This window comes from Belonocnema kinseyi, chromosome 3 (genome assembly GCF_010883055.1).
Source record: "Belonocnema kinseyi isolate 2016_QV_RU_SX_M_011 chromosome 3, B_treatae_v1, whole genome shotgun sequence".
NCBI lineage: Eukaryota > Metazoa > Arthropoda > Insecta > Hymenoptera > Cynipidae > Belonocnema > Belonocnema kinseyi.
Genome location: NC_046659.1, coordinates 57,297,524 through 57,306,089, shown reverse-complemented (window position 1 = coordinate 57,306,089; position 8,566 = coordinate 57,297,524).

The following is an 8,566-nucleotide window of genomic DNA, read 5'->3' as shown; positions in this document are numbered from 1 at the left end:
ACCACGATATAGACTTTAGTTTCTATATAAGGAACACCGATTTACTGTGTTCCTAGAACTGCTGGCCTCGTGTGGTCTCGGAATGTAGTGATACGCGGAGCATGGTAATCTTTCTCACTCTAACTGATCAGTCATTCGTAAGCAAATGGAGCGTAGGGAAAAAGCGGGCAGTGCGCGGGTACTCATGCGCATGTATTGCATAATATTACAGTGGAGTATTCGAAATTGTGGCATAATGTACTATAACTGTATAACCATTCTTCGAATGTTAGATATTTTGTAAATAAATAAATAATAATGATCACAATATTCCTATGTGTTATTTATTTTAGATACTGATCTTAATGTTACAAGACGCGGTGTGCATAAAAAATGCTTGCAAAAAGAATAGTCTGCTAATGCAGAAAAAATCTATTTTTATTTTCTTACGCCAATCTATAGTTCCTAAGTTACTCTTTCATATCCAATAATTAGAATTTTTTAAGTTAATTATTTTCCTTGTTTTTAAGCTGCAAACATAGGCCTTAAAAAATCCTTAAAAAATGTCTCGTTTCAATAAATGTATCTTATTACAATTCATAATATATTATACATTAATATTAAAACAGACGTATTTGCATATTGTTAGCTCGCAAAGTTTATTGGCTCCAATAGTAAATTGTACAACAAGCGGGATACAATGATGATTCAAATGAAATTCAAACTTCCAGATGGGTTCTTCTGAAAAATACAATTTCACGTATTATTACGTTTCTCTTCATTTACATGGAAAATCTACTGTAAAACATAGTTACCCATTTCTCTGTTTAAATCATTCATACCTGTATCAGTTATACTAAATTTCACCAATCAATTCACCTCTGTAAATAATCATGAGAACGCACCGTTATAGCATGCCAAATGCATCGCTTCTACTCGGTTGACTGACCAAAACAGCCGTATCCACTGTGATTCACACAAATCTTCAGTATAATCATCCAAATATTTGAAGCATCGTCAGTCATCCATTTTTTTATTTACACACACACACATAACATTTTTCGAACCTTCCCGCGGTTTAATCTGTGAAAAAATCGCATGAAAAGACCCTACCCCTCATTCTTATAAATCTTTCCTTTTTTCCGCATACAGTAGTTGTAGAGCCAGTGCAGCATGCAGGAACGGTAGTAAACCAACCAACGCAAATATTGGCCTGATCATCGGAAATTCGAACCAACAAACGAAGGAATGTTTGTGCATATCTATATACACGCACACTGAAAAAATTTATACGTACAAAATCACGAACTAGTAGCTAGGTCTCGGATATGAGAAAAATTCACTGGGCATTGGTGTATTTTCGTGAATGATCTACGAATTTTGCGAAATAATTGACGAACTCGATATGACAAGTCTAAAACCGTTCATCACTATTTCTTCCGTAAATAATTACAAAAATATTATGAGTGATTGGGTAAAGTTTCACAGAGCACTCCCGAGCTTTCCCGACAAATCTGGGAACTAGGACGTAGGTTCGTCTTTACGTGGCCCGCACACACACTCTCACACGCTCGGTGCGTATGTGCACTCGCATGTGTGGTTTGAGTTCGTCGGATGAGTGTCTAGAATTTTTATTATTCCTACATTGTTCAGCCTCGATTTCTACGCGTGTTTACGCACTTACGGTTTATGTTTAAAAACTGTCAAGTCAGTAGTTCCGAGGGTTCAAATCCTTAGAGTTGTGCGAATTTATAAATAAATATAAATTAAATTGCACAATAAAAATTTGTCCCTTTTTATATTTAAGTCTAAAATGTTCAGGAACTGTTCGTAGGAAATTCGAACTGTGCATAAAAAGTTCGATATTTATCCATACATTGTTCATCGAAATAAGGATTTAATGTTTGATTTTTTTATCCCGTAACCGAGACCTAGCTACAAGTTCGTGACTTTTTTTCGGATGAATTTTTTCCGTGCAGATATAGATACAATTTATCAGGTTGTGGTTGTTTTTAGAACGACAATTTTAATGGTTTGTTGATAATATGTTACACCTTCACAGTCAATGTTCAATAGCATTATGTAGGTGTATTAGGTTTGTCGAAAAAGTAAACTTGACATAATTAACAACAGCCTGGTACTGAACAGTTTTATTTCGAGTTCTCTTTAATCTGTCTAAAATTCGTAATTCTCCGAGTGATGCAAAAATCGCTCATATTCGTTTTTTTTTTGCAATCTGCTTCATCCCCAATTTTCCGGAAACTTAGATTGAAATATTTTTAGTTACCAGAACAAAATATAATGTTTACAAACTTAAAAATGAAAGATCTCCCTATAGGTCCGGACAGTACGTACATTAATTTACGCTTATAACGTGGTCTAGTCTAAACGTACGGACCTACCAAGGGGAAGTGGGAGCTGGAAAAGGGAAGAGGCTCTGGTTTGTGTCTATACGTCCGGGCACAAGTGACGGCCTCTTCCCTTTTTCAGCTCCCTTTTTCAGCTCCCTTTTCCAGGTCCGTGCGTTTAGACTCAACCATATTATAAACGTACATAAGCGTACGAAGTGTCCGGACTTTCAGAATCAGCCAAAATTTGAACTTAGACATGTATTGAGTAATCAGAAACTTTATTGCACTTATTGTAGAATTTACCTGAAAAAATAAGATCCCAAAAATTATAATGACCGGACCTTAAATTAATTTATTGAAGGCTTAGATTTTTTGAGAATTATAGAAATTGTTGTAGCCTCACTGAACCTCAGGATATTATTCGACCTATTTCAGAACTTGCACAGGTTCTAAGGGACACGATATGAAACTTTTCAGTTGCATACTCTTTTGATTTCCAATTTTTTCGATCATCAGTGTACGTTGTACAATGTGTAGATAGCTAACAATAATAGGAAAAGAGAAAGCTGAATGATGTGGGTTGAGCGGACGGATATATTATTCTGAGGTCGGGTAGACACGCATCCTGCCATTTACCAGTGTGGAGCCTACGGCTAATGGCCATGTCATTCCCACTCTCGCGTATTCCGCATATTTTCGACATCTATTTTATACGTGTAGACGTACACATAGAAATACATTTAAACAAATACGTCAACAGAGATGTTCAAAACATGAATATCAAGCAATGTTACACAACGTTAATGACGATTGGCAAGCCATCGACTCAAGAATTTCCAGTTGAGAGCTTATTAAAACATAAGACGCATAACTATATGTACATATTTGGAAGCAAATAACGATCTTGATTTTGGATGAGGTTTCAAACTGTTCTGTGTCTTTAAAAATATAGATTTTATATTAAATAGATTTATAGATTTATAGCAAAAAACTATAACTGCATTTTCGCCTTATCGAGTGTAACGGAGCATCCTGCTATATTATGCGAGATGTTTTTTTTCACGCGAAAATTAAAACTTTTACAAATTCAAATCGGGAACGTTTAAAAATTGTTCTTTTTATTTAAATTCTTTTTAAATGATGAATAATATATTTTTTGAAACCTAAAATATGTGATATAAGAAATTAAATTCATTAAACTGTTTTTCACCTAAAATCACCAATATTTTCTAATCAATTTACGATTTTACCAAAGAACTTTTTAATTTCAATAAGAAAATGTTTAAATTTCAATAAGTAGATATTTTCTTTAATACAAAAGTTTAAAAATCACATGGTATTAATTGAAGCCAGATATTTTCATTATTTTTTGTCTGCTTTAATATGATTCGTATATCAAACTGCTGAACAATAACAAAAAATGCAGCAATACAAATATACAATTAATAATAAATAAATAAAATAAATAAATGAGTATAAAATAAAAATTATGGGAAATTAGGTTTGCATTTGAAAATCGAAGTGTATACAGTGTCGGTACCGGTAGAAAGCATATTTCCAGTAAGGTAGCATTTGAGGGCGCGCATTCATGCAATTCGTGAAATTCATTGAATTCAAGGACTTCATAGAATTCACGGAATTCAAGCAACTTATGGAATTCAGGAAACGAATGCAATCAAATGAATTCACGGAATTCAAGAAATTCATGCGATTGAGCAATGCATGCAATTCAAGGAGTTCGTGGGGGGTGAAAAAGCACCCCTGTGACTATTAACAAAAATAATTTCGGCCAAACCCCTACCCCGGTTCCAACATCTCGTGGGGGGGGGGGGTCGAGAAAGCAGCACTGTGACTGTTCACAGAAATAATTTTGGTCAAACCCCTTACCCATTTCCAACATCTCGTTGTGGGGCTTGAACGCGCCTCTGTGACTGATCGCAGAAATAATGTTGGTAAAGCCTCTACCCCTTTCCAAAATCTCGTGGGGGCGGGAGGGCACCTCTGTGATTAGTAAAAAAAATAATGCAGTTCAAACTCGTATCCCTTTTAACAATAACATAGAGAGCCTGAAGGCACCTCTGTGATTAGTCACAGAAATAATGTTGGTCAAACCCCTATCCTTTTTTTACATCTAGTAGAGACAGGAAGTCACTCCTGTGACTGTTCACAGAAATCATGTTGGTCAAAGACCTACCCCTTTTCAACATTGAGCGTGGGAGGGTATGGCACCCCTTAACTGGTCACCAAAATAATTTTGATCAAACCCTTTACCCCCTTCCAACATCGAGTGTTGGGGCTGGAAGGCACCTCTGTGACTGGAAACAAACGTTACCTTTCTTTTAGTCTGGGACACCAACAAGCAAGACGACCGAGATTAAGGGTCAAACTGTAGCATTAAACACATGGAGAAAAAAATTAATTTTTCATATATTCTTCCGGTAGTCCAGGCTCTTTCCTAAGAACATGCTTTTTACCAGTACCGATTATTTTTTCCCGGTTCCGGCTTTGTATATACAACCTTTAAAAATATCATCGTGAATTTATTTTTTACACTTGTGCTTCACCTTCTTGATATACAATAATAAATAGATTATAATTATATCTTTAAAAATAGTTGAAAATACGTTATTATTACATACAAAAAAGGAGTTGAGAAAATTGCTCATTGTATAGGAATTTCTAATAAGAGAAAATATTCATTTAAAAGCTTATATTTTCTGCTAAGTTTGCAAAAAAAAATTATTTTTTTTTGAGAATGACGTGAAATTAATAAGAAAATTTAATATTGCAAAGGCGTTTGAAAATATTGGATTTTAGATATTGCATCTTGCTTCTTAGATTGCATTTTTTCTCCGAAAATATAGTCTTGGGTGGCTCTACTCTAATACCACTTTATTTTATACCAATAAACGATGTTTTAGTGCAACGTTTTTTGGATCAGAACAGGACCAAAGTGAGAATCAAATTTCTTCTGTTTTCTTCATGCAAGCTGCTGGCACCGGACTGAATAATCGGTCCGGGTCCGGATATTTCTCTACACACTGTTAAGACTACAATTTAGAAAGAATAAAATAACTGTGAATATAATTATGGAAGGTCTCTATCAGTTTTGCTTTACTTATATGCCACAGATTCAACGGCATGTAACCTTATATAAATTTCAAACTCAATTTTATCTACCTTCGTACCTCAAAAATTAATCATTTAGACATTGTTTATGTGTTATCTATTCGTTTCTTTTAACAATTGTGAATTCTACTTTATTTCAGGTGTATTTAATAGTAATACGTGGGTAATTACAAAGATTTTTTTAATCGGCTATACGACTCTTGCTATACTCTGACATCTGCTTTTATATCGCATTCTCTGCTCCTTCGTTGTCTCTCTTTCTCCCACTTTGATCCTCCTGTGTTGCCCCTATTCTCTTTATTTACTACTTCTTGTAAACAAGCTTGTTATATCCTGAACCCCTCCCCCTTTTTTACCTTCTCCTCAAAGTTCCATGATCTTTTTATTTGTCTAATAACCATTTTACCTCCACCTAAATCCTCCCTCAACATATTTCCTGGACAGCTCCAACTCACTCCCATTACCCATCTTAATAATCTCTCTTGCATGCTTTCCACCATCTTGTGCTCCTTCCATCCCCAGATCTCCACTCCATCTCAAAACACCTCCCTTTTTTGTTTCCCAATCCTAACCCTTATTTTAGTCTTTTCAGTGCGTAGATGTCGTCTACTGTTCCCATCCCTTTTCAGACACCCGTCTGATTATGTAGAATAATCCATTTCTCGTCCACTTCCCTTTTTAATCTCTTTCTGAATATCTTCGTGTATATTGTATAGCCCACCGAGATAAATGTGATTTCCCTACACCCCTCCACCTTCTTTCTCACTCATTATTAAATTATCGGTACCAACAACCCTGTCCTCCACATCTTAGGCCATACTTCTCCTTTCCAAACCTTGTTGCATACCTCCAACATTTCCTTTCTCGCCCCCTCCCCCCAAACATCAAAGCCTTGTTCTCAATATCGTCCTCTTCTGTTGCCTTGTTCCTTTTAAGCCTCGCTATCGCTCTACACACTTCCTCCCTACTTCTACTGTTATCAATATCATTTGCCCATTCTATTACCTTTCTCTTTTCACCTATTATATTCCTGTTTTCCCATTTCCCCTTTTCTCCACTTTTTTACATTTTCTTTCATTCTATCTTTACCCTCCTTACATTTTTCACCCCATCATCCCCTCTTCTTTCCCTTCTCTCCCATCCCTGGCCTCACCTCTTCTTTTATCCTCTTTGTTAATTCTTTTATCTTTTCAAGCCGCATATCTACGTCTACCCATTCGAATCCTCTAATCTCCTTTTTCTCTGTTCTTTCCTTAAATTCTCTCAATTTATCCTCCCTTCATCTACCCATTTTCACTTTCCTTACGATAGTTCTTTCCCTTTCTCGCTACGCTACTTCCATCCTGAGCATTTTAATGTCGCAATTAGCGGGAAGTGTCCTGAGCCTATTTTATTACCTACTTCCACTTTATACATTCTCTTCCTCATTCTTTCTTCTGTTAGAATATAATCTTTCACAGTCTCCCCTTTACTTTTAAACGCTACTTCCCCTTCTTTATCTCTCCTTATATTTCCATTGCAGATAAACCACCCTTCCTTTCTTAACAGGTTCAAAAGTGTTTTACCCTCCTGATCTATCTTACTATGCTTGGAATTTCTTCGAAAAGTTTCGCTCTCTTCATCCCATATCCCCCCCCCCCCCTCTAACTCTCCTGTCCTCACGTTTAATTCTCCTCCTATCAAGACCAGCTCTTCATTCCTTTCTTTCATCCATTTCCTTAATAGTCTCCAACCTTCCTCTTTTACTCTCCTTCTATACAAATAAACGATGGTCATCCTCTCTCTTCCTATCTTTATTCTTCTCGCCATCATGCCCTTCCGCTTTTCTTCTCTCTCTTCCACTCTTTCATCTCCCATCAGCTCCATTCTAACCCAGACATCATGCCTCCCATCCCCCTTCCCTTCTCATGTTCCTTCCTCAATTCTTGCATTTTCCACACATACGCTTTCGGCAACTTTTGCTTCAAGTGCTTCCAATCCTTTTCATCTACCCACGCTTCACGTGGCATTACCACGTCCCACTTTCCAATAGCCTACTAGAACACCTCGTTCTTGTTTTTTAACCCTGATATATTCCAGAAAGCCACACTCACTCCTATTTTTTTTGTCCTTCCCCCTCCTTCCCCCTGTGCTCAGTTTCTCTCATTACCTTTGTTTACCCTTTCTTCATGCATTTTTCCCTTAGCTCTCAATTCTTCTCTCTTATTGTCCCAGATCCACTTCACCTTATTCACACACACCCTGTCTTCCCCTATCCAAACATTGCCCCCGTGCCTCCTCTTTATCCATGCTTTTCGTTCGATCATCCACTTCCTCTTTCTCTCTCTCTCCATGTCAGGTCCTCTTCATATCGTACACTCCTTCCCCTGAGTAACCGTTTCCTTTCCATTATTTTTCTTTTCTCCTCCTCGTTTCCCACTTTCACTATAAGCACCCCTGTTTTTCCTTCTGTGTTTCTCTCTAGCACCTTTAGCACCTCCACTCTCACCTGAGCCCCAATATCGTTTATCAGCTTCTGTACTACTTCCTTTCCCGAATCACTTTCTACTTTTATTCCTTTAATTACTATATTTCGCTTTCTTTTTTCTCTCTCTTCTCCTTCTAGTCTTACTTCAATTATATTCAGTCGTGTGCGCATTCTCTCATTTTCCTCCTGCAGTTTCTTATCATCCCCCTTGTCTACGTTTTCTGCTCCCACCTTTTCCTTTTTTCCACTCCCGCATTCTAGTTTCTCGGCTTTTCACAAAGCATCACATTCCTCCCGTTTCTTTCTCATTTTTTCCCCTTCCTCCCTAACATCTTCCCTATGCCTCCTCGCTCTGTCAAAACCTTTGCAGGTTTTCTCTCTGAGGCCTCTGATGAGTTTGTCGAGGCCTTCTAGACTACTCCCCACTGCCCTCCTTTCAGACAGAGTTATCAGTCTTCTCACCTTTAGCGCTTTCTCATTTTGCCCTTCCTCATCAAACTGGTCTCTAACCCTTTTATTATCTTCCGACTTCTCCCCTTCGCTACTCGTGGTCGGTGATTTTCGCGACTTCTCAAAAAACCCCTTCGCGTTCGGACTATGCAAACTGTGCGCTCTCTGTAGCCTTTTTAAGTTCGCCGGT